We start from the raw sequence: 22,947 nt of genomic DNA, 5'->3' as shown, positions 1-22,947 counted from the left end.
GTGGATTCAGAGCAACATTGTCATGCCTCAGCTCCTGTGACTATGACTCCTCTGCAAGAAACCAAGCTCTGGCTTAGTCTCAAAGTATCCATTCTGCAAGAACAGAGCTTCGTATTTGGTGGTGAATTGTTTCCTGTGCTTAATCCACCTCCATGAGTAATAGCTTGGACCAACAACAGTACATTGCTGAGGGAATGTTGACTCTCCCTCTCCAAAGAGATGTGGAGTTTGAGTGGAGGCGGTCTCTCAGCATAACGTTAAAGGGACTCATTGTTATAACAGGCTTGGATTGAGCCTCAAGTGTGAGAGGAGACGTATACTGAATGTTTCTTCAGGGACTCAGGAAATGCGATATTTATGCATTTATAGTGTTTTCTCCATCCTCTTATTAGAGCTTAAGGCCAGTGACAGCTGTCCATCCTGCTGCCTGAAGATGCTATCTGTCTTATTTTACAGAACTGTCATCAGTGGCAAAATGCAAAAAAGTTTTGAGATAAAGTAGAATGTAATTAACTTACCCACTTGAATAACAACATAAACATCAGAACTGTTCCTTCAGAAGATGATAAAAGTTATGATGGGCTTGGAAAGAAAGAGGATGAAAACAGGCTAAGGAATAATTTATTTTTGAATCTAAGCCTCTGCGAGTACTAAGCAAGATCAGGCTGATGCCAGACTTTAAGAACTGTTTGTTTCACCCAGCCTGTGGAAAATAAAAATGCAAGATCCAAGCAGCTCTAGTGATCAACCTACCCCCTCTTTAGATTTCAAGCACAACTGTATAGATGACTGTTTGGCCTAGGCCAAAAATGAACCATCAGATTTTTGGGACTTTACTGACTTCACTGGTAACTGTTCCAGAGGAAGACTGGCCTCTGACAGTGCTGCTGTGCTAATTTTCCTGTGCTGAGGACTCACCTAATTTTTCTTTCAGGTAGTAGATGTAATGCCTTTTGAGCTTTTGCAAATCCGTAGCACTTCATTACCAGACCAGAGCTTTGGTGATTAATTTGTTGCAACAATGAGGTGCTGCCTGAAAAAGGGTTTCTGAGGAAAAATGCAGCTGAAGCAAATGGCACTTGGCTGTGGAAGTTTTCTTTTGTCTATGTGATCTTCTATGCATATATCTGGTCTGGCAGGAAATTAAATGAAATCCAGTGGTAGACATGAGAGACAGCAAGATTAAGAGACTTAAAAACAAATAATGACTGTTCTTCATAGCACCTAGAAACTTTTGGACTTACATTTTTATGGGCATAATCAGATTCTTAAGAGTTGAAATTTTAGCACACCTAGTTGGGAGAGGTGATGGTCTTATTTGGTTGTCCTTTAATTATCTCTCCGAAGAGCCTTGGCTTTTCTCCTGAAATTGTCTTTGAGAATCTCATACATAAAATTATGTCAATTCTGAGACACTTAATTTTGCAAGGACACTTTGTAAGAGATTAAGATCAGTGCAATTCAGATCAACATACAGTAGCTACAGAGAAAATTAAAAGTTGAGGTAGTTCCTGGGCACTGACCTATGCAAATCGATTGTGTTTAGTTCCTCTGTTTTTGAACTGGGAAAAAATGTGGAACAATAGGAGTTTTGACTACTAAAGAGAGTACTAGTATTTCTGTATTTATATAAAAATATAGTCTGTATCTCTAGGATACAGATAATATCAGGTGTTTCACAGTGTCAGTCTGGTAGCAACAACAAATTAAAGCAAAGAAGACTGTCTACCTAATAAAGAGGGAGTTTATGTTATATTTCAATAGACTTGTAAAACAAATTGCATTGACCTTCCCCAAGAGCTGTCTCTGAAGGGCAGACTTTGTTCTCCTCCCTCTCTGTGCTAACCTCTTGAAGCAGTCATTAAATATTCATTCCAACAGTTATTCTGTCTCCAGTTTGGACCATTTTGCCTTCTTGTGGATGAGTATTTCTAGTGCCAGGAGTAAACTTTTGTTGTTTTTGTGTATGGCACTTCCGCTGAACAGTAATGAATGCAGAGCACATTGAGTGGCAGGGTAAAATTTATTCTGGACCATAGGTTCCTGGGCCTTCAATTATTCTTTGCCATAATCATGTCCTGCAGTCTTTTTCATGCAGTGGCTTCATTTGTGTGTCATGTGCCATCAGTGTGGCACAGAAGCTATGGCTCAAAAGACCCCTGTTACTGCCAAGGAAAATGATAAGCAGAGGATAAATAGAAAAATGTGTTGCAGAGCTGATTTAAAATACAGATTTTCATGTATGGCTGCATGCCTTGGTTTCCCATGGATCTGGAAAAGGAATTATAAACACAGGGTGAGAAAAATCTTCTGTAAACTAGAAGCAAATGGAAAGAAAAAGAAAAATCTCTTATAAAGTTTTTCAGTCAACCTTTTAAACTTCATATGTCTGTATGTATAAGTTAATACTTAAATGCTTTCTGGAACAAATCTTAATGATTTTTTCTTGATCACTGTTGATCATCTAGCAAACTGAACCAAAGTTCTAATCTGTACATCATCTTGAATATTTGCTGATTATGACCTTTGTCAAAAACTCAGAACAACTTTTCTCCCTGTGATGATGGTAAATGTACTTTGGAAAGTAGTGTATATTACAAAAGAAAACATTCAGTACTCATTATATCACTCCTCAGGAAAAGTGTCCTGAAAAACAGGGTCGGCTCTGAGACGCAATCACAGACTCTTCTCCAGAAGGAGATTGGGCAATGATGACTTTATGTCTTTATTTTAGGCTTATGTAACAAAAGAAAGAAGAGTTTGTCCCTGTAAGAGACAGTGTGGATTTTGTGTTGTTAAAGCCAGCCCCTATAGCTATTGGTAGCGTCTACAAGTGCTTGGCAAATCAGGCTGGACATGCTCACTTTTCATGTGAGAGACCTGCAGAAGATGACCCCAAATCCAAAGCACTGAGGTGGTTCTATATTTCTGAATAAAAAGAAAATGCTGTAGACTCTTTTGAACATGGATGGAAGTGAAAGAATTCTTGTACTTCAGTGTGTTAGGAATGAATATGAAAGCAAAGATGTAACTGTCCTCCTGATAATGTTTATCCAAGGAAAGATAATGGTGAAATTCCACAAATACTTCCAAGGAGCATCTCATAATCATATCCAAAAGGTGTGAACAGCACAAATATGCCTTATAATAGAGTCACTCTTGAGCTTTATAGTAAGTCCTAAGTCTTTCATAATGTGGGCTGTGCCTCAATACAGACCATGTCACCCTCCCATCCACAGACACACAGCCTTCTTCCTTTCCTCCCAAAGATCAAATAGTATCTGTAAGACAAGCTCAGCAATTCTTGGTATGGAAAAGCACTATGTAATAAATAAGTAATAAATTAATATTTAATTAAAGCATATTTTAATGAAAGTTAGCACCTATAAGGAGGTGGAGACAGACCTATGTGACTAGTCAGCTCTCTGCAGAACAACAGCAACCACTTTGCACAGGCTTACGTATAAAGCAGAAGCTTATGTTATGCAAAAGAAGACCTATTGCATCTCTTAACTGATCTATATGGTCAATGCAGGACTAACACTGCTTGGAATGTAATTCTGTGGCCAGAAATGCTTGTGTGACAGTGCATGCTGCAGTCCTGTGGTCCACTGGCCAAAGGTGCAACTCTGAATGACTATTTGACTTCAGTCATTTTTAGTACTGGCGTGTAGCTTTTGTTAAATACAGGTTGGAATCATCATGTGAATGAATGCTCATTGGAACTTGACTTTTCTTTCAAAAATTTTTTTTTTGTTATGGTTGGCTTCTTTTTATGTTTCCATAACATAAAAGCAGTTAAGCTAAGATAAGGGCAGCTGCAAACTGTTCAGCTTTTTGTGATTACCCTCTGATTTCTGAAAAGTTGCTGGAACAAAAATCAGCTATGCAAAGGTTGCGTGCTCCTTGCTTATTATTATCTAGTTTTACTCAGGCTTCTCAGCAGATGGAAGCAGAACAAAGATTTTTGGTAGTGGTTCGGTGGTATAAATAGTTCAATTAATTTAGGGTCTCCCTTTCTGCTGATTTGACTTGCTCTGTGCAGAGAGTGGGTTTAGTGCACTCATAGTGGCTATGCTTTTCAACGGGTATATATCTAAGTGACTGGAGGAATGGTCACCTTTTAACAAACAACCCAGTTCAGCCCACATGTTAATATTCCTTGCATTTTCTTGTGCACCTTCTCAGAGATTGGATTAAAATTTAAGTTCTGACAAAGTTAGGCAGTAGAAAGTATCACTGAGCTAGGTCTTCACCTCTGGTGAGAAAGATGACATGCAAATTATTGGACTGGACACACCCTTATACTGGCAGCTGTTTGTATGGATTAAAAAAAAAAAAGTCTCTGTGCAACTGACAGTTTGTGCTGTAGAGATATACAATGTAGAGATATCCAAAACAGCAAAAAGGCTGAAGGTCAGTATTAAAGTACAGGACATTGAGAGGGTTATACAGACTTTGCCTGTTTATCTCAAGCTATTAGTGTTTCATTTTCAAGATCAGCTCTTTACAGACAAAACTTCTAAAATTTTTTGTACCAAATCCTTCCCCACAAACATGCTTTCAGAAGCTCTGAACCAGACAAAAAAAAAAAAAGTAAAAATACACCACCACCAACCCCCACTCCCCTCATCTCATAACTGCTTTGTAATTTAAAGGCCAATTATAATATCTCATTTTTGAGGAAAAACTTCAATGGGATTTTCTCTTGGATGAGCAGAGAACTGCTTGAGAACTGAAAAATGAACACTGGACTACTCAATTTCATGCCTGTATCAGGTTTAGGAATTGAACATTTGGCCTAAATTGTAATGATGAAGAAAACTGTTGTAAATACAGAAAGGGGAACAGTAAATGTAATTGAAGGAATGTCCTTGCCTGCATAATTCACCTTGCAAATCTTTTACAAAAATGGCAGAAAATCAACTTTCAGAACTTGCCCTTGCTTTTTGTTACCGTATTCATAAGGTATGGAAAAACTGGGACGCACGCACACATTATATACACAAGTCCATTGAATGTGTGTGTGTATAAATACATAGAAGTGATACAAAAACATCTCCCCCCCCCCAATCAGCATCACACTTAAATATAATGCTTCCACTGTTTGATTGTTATTAGTAGGAAAACTCCACCAACAGTGCAGTCATCTGTGCTTCTGAAAAATGTAAATGTCAATTTCTGGTCTTTAAAAATTATTAAGCCTATTGAAAGATAGCAATTTCCAGTGTTTGCTTGGTTGGTAAGATGCAGGAGAGTGAGCATTACTCCTGAGAGCTGCCATTGGTTAGCTGGAGGGAAAATGGATATCAATTATACATAATCTAAGAAGCCTCTGCATAATAATCAGGCCCAGTAGGGGCTTTGGGGCAGCTTCGTTATTCTCTTGTAAACACAAGAGCCCAGATAGACATGTCAGTCAGGAGTAGCGGCTGCATTTCTTCCTTTTAACACCTTCACATTCTATTGCTTCAATATGCAAACAAGGCTGTTTAGCTGAGGGTTGAGGCTGTGCTAATGAGCTCCCTGCACTAACCCTGAAGTAAAAAGGTTCTGTTTCACAGCTGCTCAGAGACTAGCTCCTCTGGGCATGCTCAGGTATTGGAAAATAATTCCTTTTAAACAGAGAAACGCCAATCAGGATTTCTCGCATACTGTTCTCTTTTCTCAGCGTGCTAATGCAATTACCTCATAACTTGTGAACTTTTTATGGTAGTGGAAAATGTTTGGTCTTTGAATTGTATATTTTTGTCACTGTAAAGAAGAGAGAGCTTGGAAAATTCAGCAGATGTAAAAATCATACGGTCTGTTAATTCCTGGAGGACCATAGCTCAAGACTAATTTTCACATTTCCCTCTTAAAGGTGGACAGTACTTTTAACCCTCCCCTCCATGTGTTTCTCCATTTCTAACATTTTTTCCATTTCCTTTTAGCTGGTCTATGTTGTAAGTGACAGCAGGGGCTCCTAGTTCAGTGCTGCCAACTTCATTCCAGCTCAACACTGGAAAGGCCAGCTTCTGTCAGTTTAGGACCTTGACTCTGTCCTAAACCTAGGTTTCAGGGCATTGCTGAACTTAACCAGCTGCATAATTGCCTTGGTAAAGACACACAGACCCCGTGATAATCTTTTACGAATGAGCCGACATTTACAACTCATGATATGAAATATGACTAACTCTCAAATATCCAATTATTCTTATGAATAAAGTAGTTTTCTGCCTGGAACAGTCAGAAATCCCTGCTGGGTTAATTTAGTGTCTGATAGAAATCATTTTGGTTTTCTGTTTGAAATAGGGCAGTGTATGATTTCTTATACAACTCTATGAGATGCTCCCTGTCTTCATTCATTCATTCACTCTTCCCCAGGACTGTGCCTTCTAGCAACATGACACAGGAGAGCAGACCTATAGGCAGAGCCACAAAAATGTCTCTCAAGTGCAAGTTACAACTATCTCAAACCATAACACATTCCTATTAAGAGAGACAGCACATTTTTAACTATTTAGCAGTCAAGTATTGTGATCTACTCTTTTTCACTTTGTTATTAGTTGGATTTCTAATGGCTGTCTCCATGCATGACAATCCATATTATTAAGTCAGTGGAAAAGTCACAGCTTTGTACTATTTCAACACTTAAATTATTTATTATGTTAGCTTTATGGTCTATTACACCCCTGCTTAGACAGGTAGAGCTAACTCCCTTCTGCCTTGCTGCAGCTCATTAAATGGCCATCATAACTGGACAGGCTTAATTGTGTTACATCCAAATATTTCTGTCATTTGGCTTCAATTCCAAGGTCTACCTAGAAATCTCACTTACTTCTGTGTGACTGGCAAATCATTAAAGTATCCTGTAAGCAGTTTACTTATGGCATGTTGGTGAAAATTTAAAAGTAAGATTATGAAACTGAAATAAGATGTGACTTCGCTTGTTTCAGAGTTTTTTTAAGTTATGCCATCCATTTTAGAAATAGTATCCCCAGCCAGCAGAATACTCATTTATTCATCTTTTTAAGGTATTTTAAAAATAATAGTTGCCAGTGGTCACATTTATCTGTAGTTTGGAATTGTAATTTTCTAGTTCAGAGAATAAATAACTGAAAAAAATATCTACTTCCCATTCAGCTCAGCTTTCCATATGTCAGTTTGAATGGTACAAATGATGAGCTTTTTAGCATTGTTATTATGAAATTATGCTATTACCTTATAGCTCTCAGTAGGCAAGAGTGCTGCAGTAATTAAAACATTTTTTCTGGGACTTGGAGGACCCCCTCTTCTCCTGAAAAGTGTCTGTGTCATTTTAGACAAGTCACTTGACTCTAAAGCTTTATGAAACATTTAGGAATTTAGGTACATAAGCAAAAACTCATTAGGTGTTCCTTTTTATGTGGTTGTTATCCCTTATAGGTGGATTACAGATGTTGCAAGGATCCATGACGCAGAAGACTGCCCTGAAAACAACATTTTTCTTTCCTTTATTTTGTATTTTGCTTTGCCTATTTATACTTCAAGCAATTGCAACAACAAAAAATGCCTTATGCTGTGGCTATGTGGTAAAAAACTTCTTCTGGAGTAAAATTTCCATTCCGATTATCAACTTTCGACCAGCCAGCCATCTATCAGGTAAGGACTTCTATACACAGTCAGTAGCATTCAATAGAGGTGAGATTAATCTCATATAGTATGAAAAAAAATCTATGAAATACTTTCACTGCATTCATATACAACTTGCCATTGACATTTTGGTTTCTACAAGAGATAACAACCTGGTTATGACACCAAACCAGAGAAAAATATTTTAAAAACTGTAAGTGAACTATAGTGCATGATTGGAGAATTGTGCAGTGATTTTATATTTGGTTTTGATACTTAAAGGGAAAAAAGATTAAGGCATGCAAAGGTGCAACTGTAATACCAATATTTTCATCAAGTGTCACCAAAATACCAATAGTTATTACTTCATTCTGTTTGAAAATACCTTGCATTGTGATTCAAGGTAGTGATGTTCAACAAGTGGATGTAGAGAGCCCCCCCCAAAATAGGCAATTTTTGTCAACCTACAGAATAATTTCATAGTTCTCTAGGTTTTTGCACAAGTCTTGGAAGATCTCATCGTGCAAACTGCTTGTTTGAAAGTCTTAAGGTAAAAGATAGAAGATAACAGAATACATTTAATAACAGTTGGGATGCTTTTCCTTCCTTTATTTTTGCATATAAAAACCTTTCTATATATTTATTCCTTTCATTTAACACATGTAATTGTTAATGCATCACAGGCAATGATGTCTGGCTGGATACTGATTTTTGGTGTTTAATTTATTGTTATTTGTATAAAACAATAAAAAATTATCTTACTCATTGCTATAGAACATACCCTACTTCCAATGTAACCATGATGTTAGAGGCAAGAAATTCACGGTGGGTGGACTAGTGGCCTGGTAGGCAATGACAAGGTCTGCTGCACAATTCTGGGCTGTGCAATAGATACTTAATTTGATACATCTTTGATTTAGAGGGTACAGATTGTCACAGTTCAGGGCTTCTAGCCATAAGCTGATTTGGGAGGTGGATGTATATAATATTAGGATTGTGTTCTCTTCCCTTGAATGTATCTGAAGTGGTTGATCCTGTTCAGCTCCGCTTGAGAACCCTACAAAGGGTTGTTCATTTTGGCTTTGGAAATGGCATGGATCTATGTTATGCATTTGAAAAAAAAAATATTCTGATAGCAGAATCATCAAATTTCACTGGGAAAATAATCAGAACCCCCTTCCAACCTGGATATTCTATGATTCTACGATTCTATGATCAGTAAGAGAAACAGAGAAGAGATCAGTAAGTGAAAGAGAGTAGTGAAAAATGCTTTGGAGCAGGCACACTGGCTGCCTGCAGTTGGACTTGGCCATCATACATACTAGTATGCATCACTTATTTCACTGGTGGGAGGCAGATAGGCAGATACTGCCATGCTTTAGCCTCTGTCTGGGATCCTGATGAGTCTAATACTGGCTCTGTTACAATACACACTTTAAGATTGCTTATTTATTAATACTGTCGTCCTTCTATTGAAAGGAAAGCAATTTGGTTCCTTGTTGGTTTCATTAGGTGTTTGCAGTGTATGAATGTTTTCAAATTAAACACTGACTTCATAAAATCATCCTCGGTACTGTCTTAGCTTCAAGTCATTAATTCTGTTTTTTAAAGTATTAATGCAGATGAAGGAACTTTGTTCTTTGTCTCTGTCTACCATAAAGTGCCTGAAGTGAACTTTTTTCCCTCTACTCCTGCTAAATTACTAATTAGTTCAATGTACCTCGGAGATGAGAACCTTTGAGATTGGCAAAACTTGTATTTTCAACAGAAGTTTATTATGACTGTAGTTGGTGCTCTTAATGACAAGTTTAAGGAGAAAATTATATTTTTTTTTTCTTTTTCCCCTTGAGCAATATCAAAGAGTGAAGAGGTTGACTAAACCAGACACAGCGTAATCAAAATTGTGCAACAGTCTAATATAATAGTAGAGATCCACCCTCCACCCCATAGAAAAACATTATATATCTTCTCACAGGAAAATGTTATTGATATGCCTGTTGGAAAGTCATAGATTAAAACTGGAGACATTGTAGCTGTTGATGCCAAACTCATGACAAGTGAAGTTGTTTAGGAAAGATACTCCCCCATCACTTTGGTTCCTTCCCTGAACAGGGAGGAGAAACAGGAAAGCTGGGACTGAGGCAGTTGCCTTGAACTGTTAACAGTGCCCTTGGATTGCTCAAGTTCAGCCAGTCTACCCTGGAAGTCTATCCTTCTATCCTAGAAGATTTGCTAAGGAATTAAAGCAATAATTCACACTGCACATCTTAAAAGCAGCAATGCTTATTCATGCATTTGAAAAGGGAGAGGTGGGAATATTAGAAATATATACATTAGAAATATATATATTCCCACTACTCTCATGCTCTTCTTCGAACACATTGTGAAGACTGAGCTGATATCCAGGGTATTTGAATGTGCAGGGACCTTAAGAGGACGTGTGTAATATAAAATGCTGGTTAGCATATAGTGGCTACTACATTTTTAGCTGTAGAAAAGCATGCAGAGAGACAATTAAGGATAACATATTCCTTTCAAAAAATTCAGGTGATGTATGTTTAGTAATATGATAAATCGAGTGACACCAAAAAAGTATGACCTAAAGACCCAAACAAACTTCTAAATCTTATGTTTGGGCTGAAAGCATTAAGATGTCTCATAACTTCCCAATAGAATTGCAATTTGTACCTAAACCTTGGAATATCAAATAGCTATTGCAATGCAGCAACAAAAAAGAAAGTTGTTGGCTTTTATGAGATAAATATTCTCATATATCATCTTTACATATTTATTTTTTCGGAATTGTTTATATCTTCATGCATAGTAATTCCTGACATACACAAATTAAAAAAAAAACCCCATACATTAATTCAGAATGTAAACTACTGTGTATAATGAAACATGGAGCAACAGGTACACAGAAACAGATGAGAATAGTTATTGTTTCTGTCTCCTTGTTACATATAAGGAGCTGTGATGAAGAAATAAAATTTTTTTTAATGTTATTTGATAAATTATCATATATATAGAAGAAGGACTGAAAGCTAGAGTAGGAAATTCTGGCTGTACCGAATATCACAGATCCATGAGTGATTTCAGTCTTCACCTGAGACAACTTTTCCTAGGCTGTGCATTTATATGGTCTGCTTTAAGTCTTCCTTGTTTAGCTTAGTTTTTCCAGTTAGTAATCCAGGGTCATTGGGAAGGAGAGATAGAAAATGCTAAGAAAACTATTTTTGAGCACAGACTGTATTTCAGATATTGAAACCTTCTTACATCCAATCACCATTGTTTTGAACACCCTGAGGAAGGAAGCAACAGTTGAAGAGCATTTCAAGTCCATTGTGAACCAGAATTTTCACACATAGAACAGTAACGTATATTCCCCAATGGCTGTATTCACTTTAGAAAGTCCTTTAGAAAAAGATGTTGCTTTGGGGCGATAAAACAGACATCCCCTTGGTATTGATGTATTTTGTAAGTAATTTATTTGAATAAGAGAACTGATGGTCTTTAGTGGCCCTTTCATACTAGCACTTTTAAAAATGGAGGCGTGGTGAGTTACATGAGTTCTCTCAGATTTTATTATTCTAAGATTATTTTATTATTGCTAATCTGCCTCCAGCACTGGCCTTAGCTACTAGGAAACCTTATGTTAACATCTTCCAGGGCCTCCAGGAGAGGGTCTTGAGGAATCTCTTCATTTTTTACAACTCTTACTTCCCCCTCCTTCCTCATTTTGCCTGCTTTCAAGCCAGTGACAGGTTGCATCACAAAGTGAGATTGTGCTGTAGCGCTCCTGGGGATTAATGCTGGAAAATAAAATAAACTAAACATAAGATAGTGTTTTCTCAGGCTATTTCACTATTAAGATATACACTGGAGTGATTTTTGATTAACTTTTCAATGGTTTGACTGTATGCAGAACAAAAATGATAGGGAAGCAGTAAGCAGTAGAAAGAGACGGAGGCCACAGCTTCCTGAGCCCCTTCAAACTGCATGATCTCCTCCCAAGCACTCATTCCAATCTACCTCCTAAAATCCCAGTGTTTCAGTTCAGAGGCTCCCACCAGAAATCTCATTGCTTCTCTGAGGTCCACCCTGCCAGAATCCTTTTCACTGATACTGTAAAATCAATTCTGCCTACAAGGTGGGAGTGCTTTGAGCTGAGTCTAGGTCCTAGTATCTATCATGTCCAATATTGTTGTCCCAGTCATCAAACCTTTATGTCATCCCAGAATGGTCCAAGACTAGACCTGAAGATCAAAGATATGACCTTAGACAGGTATATCTTCAACTGCCCTCTTGCTCAATGCCATAAGACATCTAGGACGGCCAATCCTGCAATTAACAGTTGTTAAAACAGAAAAGAACTTTGGGGTTTTATTTCTTACTATTTTCTTCAAGTAGATAACTGGCATTACATCATTTAAGTTAGATCATTTGAACTCTCTAGCCTTCATTTTCCATTTCAAAATTATATCCTGTCTTCCTGTCTCTTGGAGGTGATGTGAGAGTCTTTGATCAGTTGTGGATTTAATACTCCCTTAACACTGGTATAAACTCTGGTATACTGCTGTGTGGTTTTAGCCATATAGTTTAGATTCGTGTTTGTAAACCTTGGTTGACACCTTGGGAAGTTTATTCATGCACTTTACAACATTTCTGCATGGAGAAGCTTATGATCCGAAGCATTTGCCTGCTTAAGTTCTTCAGCACATAATACTCCTGTTGATCAGTCCTTTAATCATAAATGCCAAGGTGGCTTCCCCAAGGCCTTCTAATGGAGTAGGATCAAGGATCATTAATTGCTACAATCCTGGACTTAATTGCCAGGTTGTCTAAACTCAGATGATGTTGAAAAAGCAAGACACATACTTTATCCAAACCGAAATATTTCCTTAAAGCCGCAGTGGGCTTGGAGAACATGACTCTGCCTGAGGTCATAGGAAAACCAGATAAATGAAGAAGAAATGTGAGATAACCTTCCTTGTGGCTCAGCTGATTTGAAAATTAAAACCTATGTATGAATTGTACTGTTTCTTGTATTGTTAAAGTAAACAAAATTTAATTTATTTTCCTTGTTGCGGAAAGGACTTAAAAGTTTTTGTGTATAGAATATCAGTCACTTAATAAATGATTTTCGCAGATTCATATGACGCTCACACCTGCCACTCACTTCTGCCATCTTTAAGGAAAAACTGTTTCCTGAAAATACAGGAACAATGCTGGGAGGGTAAAAGTAAACTTGTTTTTACTGCTGTTTTTGTTAGGGACAGACTGTGTCTGGCAGAACTCTTTCTTTCCCCCACTCTCTTTGCATTTCCCATATAAAGGGTAAGTACAGTCACAGAATGCAGTGGAAAGGCTTAGAAGGCTCAAAGGCTTAGAAGATGTTATGAGAGTGGTGATTGGGCTACTGAATCCAGATGGAAGAGACCGTGCTGGGCAAAGAGTGGGTCTGAATGAAATACGTTTTCCTCCAAATGGATGACTTTGTTCTTGTGGGTTACAGATCCAACAATCCTATCAGCAGAAGCTGCTGCAGTTTGCAGTGTGGTTAAATAAGCCCCAAAATTTCAGGGTTGGAGAAGGTATAAACTGTTCAAGGGAGGCAGAGAGGAAACAAACAGGTGCAATGTTTCATTATCACAGCTCCCCATCCCCTTGCCTGGAGGAAGTGGGTGTTGGAGCTGGGTCTGTCGAGAGGGAGGAGAAGGATTCTTGCAGTGGTGATCCTTGCTTGGGTCTTTGCCTGGAGACTCCTCCCCACGAGGGGAGACCTCATTGCTCTCTACAACTACCTGAATGGAAGGTTGTGGAGAGGAGGGTGCTGGCCTCTTCTCCCAAGTGACAGGGGACAGGACAAGAGGGAATGGCCTCAAGATCCACCAGGGGAGGTTTAGGCTGGACATTAGGAAAAAATTTTTCACTGAAAGGGTCGTTGGGCACTGGCACAGGCTGCCCAGGGAGGTGGTTGATTCATCTTCCCTGGAGGTGTTTAAGGCACGGGTGGACGAGGTGCTGAGGGGCATGGTTTAGTGTTTGATAGGAATGGTTGGACTCAATGATCCGGTGGGTCTCTTCCAACCTGGTGATTCTGTGATTCTATGAAAATAGAGCCAGGAGAGGAATTACATTCCAGTGCAGTGATGAAGAAGTTTACCTGGCTCTCAGAGTTCTCTGAGAACAACTCTGGATTACTTTACAGCCCTCTAGTGAGGGCATGCTCTGCTGAGGACTGTCAAATAAGTCTGACCTCAACTACCAGAAGCAGAAGCAAGAACTTTAGTTTGGACATTATAGGATGTGCTGTAGTGATTGAACTAGTGGATGGGCCAGTGCAGTTTATCTTGCAACAGATTTGTTAACCTAGTCCTTCATTTCCTTGGTCTTTTCTGACAGGTGCGTTTAGATGTTTTATTTTGTATCCTAGGGAACATCTTATACAAACAGGAAAAGAAGTCTTCATTTTTTTTTGCTTTTTCTAGGGAAAATAATTCCAAGTAGTTTCAATTCAGCCATTTTTTCTTGTTTTACTGTTGTTTCTATGTGTATTTGGTTAGAAAGGGGAAAGAATGGGTTCAGCAGTCAAATGTAGGATTTAACTGTGTACAGAGCCCTACTCTCAACTCACATAAGCCCTTTTGAAATACCATGCTTTGTCCTCACTAAAAGGAAAAGCTGTTCCTTCATGTGTTAGTTAACAAAGGTTAAGTAAAGCATATTACAATTGGAATTATACAGGGCTGTTGCAGCTTGCTTAAGTGTTAGCAGGTCAAAGAGAACACTGCATCCTTGATAATGTTTTAGTTTGACCTGCTAACAAATGTTAATACATCTGTCTTGTTCAATGGTTTTTGTGTGTGTGAATGTGCATATATTTAAGGAGTAGAAAAGAAACGCTATATGTCAGATGAAAGTCCTTCAGAATTCAGCAATAAATCACTGAGTACCAGCGTACACTACACATCCCCCATAGAGGACAAAATGTTATGCAAATAAAGACTTCACGGACAATACTTCTGCAAATATTCTTCAATTTTTTAAGCATTTCTGTACATAAATTCATTCAAAGCTAGAGAACTCTATAAATTAACAATTGGCTGTATTCATCAAAGTGTTCATAACAAGCAGCAATTTTTGATTCTGGGGAATGGGAGCGAATTTAAAAAAAAAGCCCTATCAGTTTTTAATTAGCAAATATTCAAAATGGGTCTTATTGTCTTAAGTACTTTATTTTTATAGTGAAAAGGGTAGGCATTAAACATCACATTTATTGGGTTCTTGTGAAGAAATATTTATCTATTACCCCTTGGCTGTATATTACTATTGCACTATCAGTGGCCCCTAACCCAACTCTACTGCACTCTCTGCAAAGACTCAGAAGGAAGAAAATCTTTTACCACACAACTACCAGCTTTTAACTGCAAGACAGAAACAGCTGGTAGGTCCATTGCAGCCAGAGGAAGCACAAAGAAAGAGCGAGGCAATGCAGAGCTGCATGTGTGGCAGTGATCTTGGGGTACTGGCTGTCTAGCTACTATCAGGGACATGAAATATGAAAATGCTTGTTTGTGAATTTAAGATGTGGGCAGCATTTTACTAGTCCTTGGGAGCTAGCAGGAGAAAGCTCTTGAAGGCAAAGGTGAGGGGTTCATGGCTGATGAGATAAAAAGTGGGAGTGCTGGAGGTACACACAGAAAGGAGCAAGGTGTTAAAAGCAAATAGTCAAGAAAATGGTTGCAAGGCTGGGTGCATATGAAATACCTCAAGTGGTTATAATGAGATGAGATTAATGAGTGTTCTAGCAGTATCCCAATATTGTGACTTTGCTCTGTGATGTCTTTTCCATGTCAAATTCATCACCTCTCAATGCCCTTTACTCCAGAGGGGTCTTCTTTACAATGCAGAAGATAACAAAAGTCCTCTGAAAAGGGAAATACATTGCTCTGGCCACTATAGAAGGTAATCACTACACAACACATAGAGTAAAATGTAGTAGGGAAAAAGAAAAAAAATCATTACAGTTGTAAACTGAAACAACTCTTTTTGAGGCATCTGGCATTTTTTTTTCTCTCTGCCCACCTATTATTTTACTGATTACAAAGCTTTTCAACTTCTTATTAGCAGGCAGAATATCTTACTGTGTTGTTTGGAACTTACTCGCATATATTTGTAAGTGAAAAAAAGTCTGATGCTAAAGCATGTGTTATTCTCCACTTAATTAAGGAGATGAAAAGTCACAACTGTGCTATGATGTTTTATTAAAATATAAAAAATAGCAAGCTATCAACACAAGCCAATTAAATGACACTTCTTGTCTCCAGATTAGCCTACACACAGGTTTATATTTACATTTATATTTTATTTGGCAAAAAAAATCAGCCTTTACCCAATATAATCAGGCTTGATATTTCAGAAAAATTATCCATCTACTGTTGCTCGAAGCACAAACACAACAAAATATATTAAAAACAACCCAAGAGTCCGACACATCAGACATTTTAGAAATCTGCAACACATCAGCACAGTGTGTCCATAGAGTTTCAGAGTCCACAAAGCAGCAAATATGTAAATTACCACTTATTAAGACTGACATGTGGAGTATGGAGGAGACCCCTTCAGCTATTCTTATGTCCTTTAACTTATCTGATGATGGACCCATCATGCTGACAAGAATTCTTTCTGAATGGGTGAATTGTCTAATAGTTCATCAATGCCCAGAGCCTGTTTAATTTTTAAGAATTATCTCTACCTAAATAGGAATAGCGTGCTGTGTAATAGGCCTTGGTCCGGTGGACAACATTTACAGTGGGCCATATTTTGAGCAGTAATCGGACCAGATGGCTTTTAGAGTTTTTTTCCAATTTATTTGTTCTATAATTCTATATTGCCTTGCAATTTTTTTGAAAACACCAATACCCTGCCATTAGCACTCCTAATGTACTGCTATGTAATTTTTAGGCAGTCGCTGAAATCTTTAGCATGTCTTTCTATTTTCTGAGGTAATCTTCATAGTCTATGACAGGAAAAAAACATTAAAGGTATTCCAGAATAGTGGTTTACTCTTTCAGTGGCTTAAAAAATAGGTACAGTGTGTCCTTAATAGATTAACATATGTATATATTAGTATAATAGAGTTATAACTATAGCATGTTCATACACTATGTGAACAAAATATGCAAATGGCTAAATCTTCGTGCATCTGCTTTTTGTATCATCATAGGTAAACTTGACTACATGTAAGATGCTCTTCAGAATTGCACAGTATGACCTGTGCAGTTAATATACATGTAGATTCTCTCTAGTAGAAAGATACAGGAACAGATAAATCAGAAGCTGCGAATCCCATTATCTTAAACCATTTTTTTTCCCAACCACACTGAGCGTATTTGACTTCACAGGAGGTTCAAACCAGTAGCTGGAATATTTTCTGTAAGTTTCAAACTGCTTACCCACCAACCCAGCTTGATGAGAAGTGTGGGGAAACTTTGACACAGCAAAAGAAAACTGTCTGGCAGGAGCATCATCCACCATATATCATGGTGCCTCATAGCTGAGATAAGCGGTTTATATTGGTCTCATGAACAGTTGGGTGCCACTGCATGACAGTTTTTTTTTTTTGTGTGAAATGCTGTTTGCTTTTATACTTGCACGCACCATAGGGCCTTAATCAAATAATTTACTGTATAATTCAACTGTGATTCTCCCAAAGCATTGTTGGCCAATAATTTTGTGTATTCCTAGAATGTCTTAAAATTCTGCTATTCTGTCCTTGAAAAATTGACCTATATAGCAAATAGTTGGAATACACCGGGGACACTTCATATATTAGTTTAACAGCCTGTCTGCAAGAATAAATGAAGAAAAATGAGCAAAGCTATACTCAGTGGTGCAAAAAATAACTTCCACTGGCAAGACTATTAGTTGTCCCATGGTGAAACTAAAAGCAAATATTGGACTTGAAATACTCCTGACTGGGTGAGAATCTGAAAGACAAAGCAAAGAATTATTGAGCAGAGTGGAAATTAGTAACTACTGGTTGGTAGCATGAGAAATATGATAGGGATAGTTGAGCATATCTATATTATAATACCTGTGCAGATGAGGAACAAAAAGGATTTGCAAAATGAAGGTACAGCATAACTAGAGTAACTAGAGTAAGTAACTACAAAGTGAGCTTTGTTAAAGATAACATAGGGGTAGACCTGAAAGACATGATGAACGACAGTGCTGTTCCCTGTGAAAGAGAAGGGGTGAAAATGTGAATACTTTTCTAACTATATTATATTTCAATTTGTCATTCTTTCACCTTGTGATTCTTTCCATTTACTTATCAGAAGGATATAAAAATCCATGTGCTTAGATTCTATTTTCTAAAATCCCACTGACTTAATACAATACTACTAATATATACTGAATTCTAGCACGTGGTATCACAAGTTTTTACATTCTTAGTGAACGCTATCAATTCTATATTGCTCTTATTATTGTAGCAAGAAAGATCAGAGGATGATATTAAAGCATGTAGAGACACATCCTACATTTTAATAAACGTCAAAGGAGGTTTAGACAATAATATCAGAATACTTCTATAGCTGTGAACAAGGCTTTTGAGTAGGTGGGTTCTCTAGACAGGTTTTAAAGTCATCATTGTGAAGGATTTATATCCAGAGCAATACAGATTTTTCTGATTGTATGTTGTACTGTTTTTAATGTACAAGTATTTGTGGTTCTTATCAAAATGTACCTAGAGGGCAGCATGAAAGGATTAGTTCAGTATCTCCCACCTCAGCTCAGATCTTACAGTGAGTCCCAAAGTTCTCCTGTGGTTTTCTCCTTTATTCAGAAATCTTTGTACCATGTTTCTGATATAGTGAATGAGGGGTTTATAAGAATTATCTTGCTTTGTGTCATTGTAAAAATGCTGTCTCCTGGTAGTTTGCTCTTAGAGAATCATGTAATTTGAGAAACTGTCCTGGCATGAAGGTCTGACTTTTTTTGCTTTTTAAAAGTTTTTAATTGACCTCTTTATTTAAAGGATGCTATTTAAGCATAAAAAAAGAAAAAAGGTGATAAAGTGGATTTTCTTAACTGTTGTTTATATTCCCATTTAGACTTCATTCACAATAGCTTTGCTTGTGTAGTTGAAGTAATATTCTCTGAAAACAAAATGTTACAGTGAATAATACAGTATAGATTTGTTGATGGATTGCATAATCTCATGAATTAATACGTCTGTATTATGTTTATGGAGTACAGTAAAATGTGTTATCTGGGTAGTTTATCAACCTAATATACTAGCAGTGAAATACTTTGAAACGTAAACCAACTATGTTGAGAACTAAGTATCTTAAGAAATATTCTGCAGTACATTTATGCATATGGAAGAATGCATTTTAAAAAATTGCCTTTAGTGTATCAAAATATTTTGTTTTGATTTTGATGTCTTTCTTTTATAGTATATAGTGTATCATAATTTATTAAATGGAATGTAAAATAAAAAATAATTAAAAATTCTCCCAGTGTTGGTACAGCTTCATATAGAACCATATTGGCTTGGGTGTTTTTCTGAAACAAAATGCTACCAAAATGAACATATTTCTGAGGGAAGTTTGGTTTTCAACACCAGTACTTTCTGGGGATGTCAGTATTCTCAGAAATCTTTTAAGTGAGTTAACTTGTAAATTGCTTATCTAGGAGCAGTTATTTATGAAACTTCTTTCAGTTTGAAAGAGAGTTAAATATTTTGGTGGTCATATATGGGGAAATCAGTATGGATGGACAGTTTGAAAGAAGGGATGTAGCTCAGGGTTTTAATCAATATGTGCTCACCAAAATAGAGTACTTCTGAATTTTCCAAGGTAGTATCATTTTATTCACTAATGGATTCTCTTTTGGGAGATCTACGCCCTGCTTCTTAGTAAAAGTAAATCAACATTTTCTGGCTGCCATGAAATTGTATAACTGCAAGCCAACTGTGAATCTGGTCCATTACTTCCATTAAAATTAATGGAAGAAAGATGTGTCCAAATGACCTAGAATTCTTTGAATCTATATTTTCTTGAATTGTGTCAAAACAATGCGTTTAATCATATATATATCTTTACAGTTGTGTGTGTCTGAGTGAGTGTCTAATGTGCTGAATGGCCTAAATGTAAACTATGATTGATTATTCCCATATGAGCCCAGACTACTTGCAGTCCATTGGTTAGGATATTACTAAAAGACTGTTTTCATTGAGGACTTGGCATCCTCTTGAAAACTGCATTTGGAAACTACAGTGGGAATGAACATAGGCGAAATGGGGAAGTTAATCAACCTAAGCTGAAAGTCACAGTTCATATGCACCTAGGACTCTACTATCTTAAAAAGTAGAATAAAAATAGAGTATTACCATCTCCTCGTGTTAACTAACAATGAGAAACAAAGAAACAAACAAGAAGATTCTCAAAATATTTTCTTCTGCTGTTTACCATTTTTATATCTCACAAGGCACAAATAAAATGACCCAGTTTTCCATTAGCTTTTTAAAGCCAGAACCTACAAATGGTACTTGTGTTAAGTAGTCCTTTACTCTGTAGGTGGCCTATGAGTAAGGCTGACAGCTCTTGTTTTGTATCTCTGAGCATTTCTGGGGAATTTTCTGTTTTCTTAATTCTTTTCAGAGAAATTAGAAAACAGTATGATATACTTTCACTCACGCAAACTTTCAAAAATTAGGTCCGAAAATATATTTTCCATCTTCCAGATTCTACTCAAAGAATTAAGAGTGTGGCTTATCTAGATATTAGAATAACAAATGAAGTGAAGCGACTCTCTGTTATGGAACAGTCCAACAAATATTGAATAAGACTATTTTGCTGCAGATAATATTGGCTTACATGAAAAATAATAAGGGAATTGGAATATTACAAAAGAGGTTATGGCTTTCACATTTTAGAACTTTTCTTCATAAATGTGGTCTGAACTTTTTCATATGTCTTTTCTTCCTGTTCTTAGTTGTCAGACTTCTGGCACAGTGTATTGTGGATTATATCCATACAGTTAATCCTGTTTTTTCCCAAGAATGCGTTTTGTGTATTTTTGTGCATATTTGGATGGCTTTTAGACTAAGTTAAGTTGCTTTGCTTTTGTACGTTCATAAGATTTATTGCTCTTCATTCAATGTTTCCTGAAGGAGATAGATGGCAATTGTAAAAGGGTTGGGCCCTCTGGAGAATTAACTACTAATCTAAATATTGATATTTTTCTTTTTTTTTTTTCTTTTTTTGTGGACTTCATCGCCTCCACATTTTGAGATGCCCATAGTTATAAACTCCCTCACTGGGAGTCAAACAGAAAGAAGGTCAGAGTTTACCCCATGTAGAGTAATTTCTGGACTGATGCTTTTTATGGAATTCATCACCCTTTCTGTGCAGAGTTCATTAACTGAAATCCAAGAGAAGCATGAGTTTATGTTCTAAATGAAGGCTCTGATAAGCCTGCAAGAATATTTCAATGAAAAACACAGGTAAAAACATACATATTTTCCACAAAAAGCTTCTTTATTTCACATTCATGCTTCAGAAAATGTAACTTGCATGTGTATGAAGTACTTGCATGTGTGTGCAAAATGTGAATGCTGGAACATTTTCTATTATTATCATGAGAAGCTAGTTTTAGCCTGTCTACCTTGTGGACCTGGAAGTAATGTCTTAGAGCATTCATTGGATCTGTTAGTGCACTACTGGTTCTGTGATTAACTTTACATTTGTAATATTTGCTGACTTTGCAAACTTCATGGCAGCTGTTTGTTGCTGGGGTTTGAATCAATTAATATTAACTGATACATGAGGGTTTCTTAGGGACTTGCACAGAACTCTGTGAGAGAAGCACGAGCTGCAGAAGGGTTTGGAGGCAGCATGAAGACATCAGTCTGTAAGCATGTGATAAATTTACAATGTCCTGCATTTCAATTTCTAAATGAAAAAATCCTGCATGTTTAGGATTAGGATGTTCACAGTTGCTGATTTAAACCTGTTTTTTTTTTTTTTGTCCAAAGCTGTTCCTGTTCTTGGTAGCAAGAGGGGCTGCAGCAGAAGGTATTTCAAAGCAGTAGCCAGGAGATATTACATAAGGAGGTTAGCCCCTGAGGCCAAAGTTGGCCTTTGTAAATACCCTCCTCTACAGCTTTCATAGTTTTACTCAAACCTGTGGTATATGAAACTGCAGTCATCTTTGGGGACTGACTAGACAAGTTGCACAAGCCAGAAGCGTGTACCCAATTAACACGTTTGTTTCTGAGAGATGGTGTATTACAGTGAAAGACTAAGAGGCTGCCATGTATCACATATTAAAGAACCAGAGAAATGAGCAAATGAAAAGCTAGTCTAAAAAATGTCACAATATTTGAAAGCTGTTTTTTTAAAAAATTAAAAAATGCATAAAAATGTTATGTCTTTTTATTTCTCAGAAAGCATTTTTAATTCAAAGGAAGGCAATTTGGGGAACTTAATAAGTCAACTGTCATCTTGGTAAGTCTACATACTCATTTCTGCTTTGAATGTAGTTTTAGCTGAGAAAATGTGGGAAGTTGAAGCATTTTATTTGGCACTGGTATGTCTGAATCTGTCAGGAATGGCCTGACGCTTATCACTTCTCCATATCTCCAGGCAATTTGGAGCTTTCTCATTTACAATTTATGTGTAGCATAAGCAATTATATCCCACTGTTTTAAGGAATTTCCAAGGTCCCTACATCCCTGTGTTGCACTGAGGTCTGCATGCAAAGGCTACTTACCTCTGTCAGCCACTCAGGTAGTCACTTCGTCTTGAAAGAAGAAATCCTAATTTCTGGTCCTTGTTCTCAACACTGCAGGTTACTTTGTCTTTTCCTTTGTGGCTAGAAAAGCAGCGGGCTTCTGTTAACAGATATACGATATACCTCTGAGTGGAGCAGCCTGGGGACAACCTTAGCGAATCCACAGCAAAACAATGGTCCTAGCAAGAAATAGAAAGTATCACAAAAGGTCAAGTTAATGATGCTTTTATACATTGGATGATTCTAAAACTTGGTAACAATAGTTATCTATAGCTAAATTTTTACAGATGAGCAAGGGCTTCTTAACTCTTATAAAAAGTTAATTTGATTAATGGTACACATTTGTTTTCTTGAATATAGTTTTCTAATTTTGAGCACAAATGAATACTGACCTTAGCGGTACTATATGTGCTCTCTTCCTCCCCTATGTATTGTCTTTAGGGAGTTTCCTGACTGCATGTACTTTTTCATATCTGTCTGCTAAATTAGAGATTCCTGTATGAAATGTAGCACTCCAGAGCATTCTTTGGATTTATGGCACTTTCTTGG

The sequence above is a fragment of the Phaenicophaeus curvirostris genome, chromosome 6 (genome assembly GCF_032191515.1).
Source record: "Phaenicophaeus curvirostris isolate KB17595 chromosome 6, BPBGC_Pcur_1.0, whole genome shotgun sequence".
Classification (NCBI taxonomy): Eukaryota; Metazoa; Chordata; class Aves; order Cuculiformes; family Cuculidae; genus Phaenicophaeus; species Phaenicophaeus curvirostris.
This window is presented reverse-complemented; position numbering follows the sequence as displayed.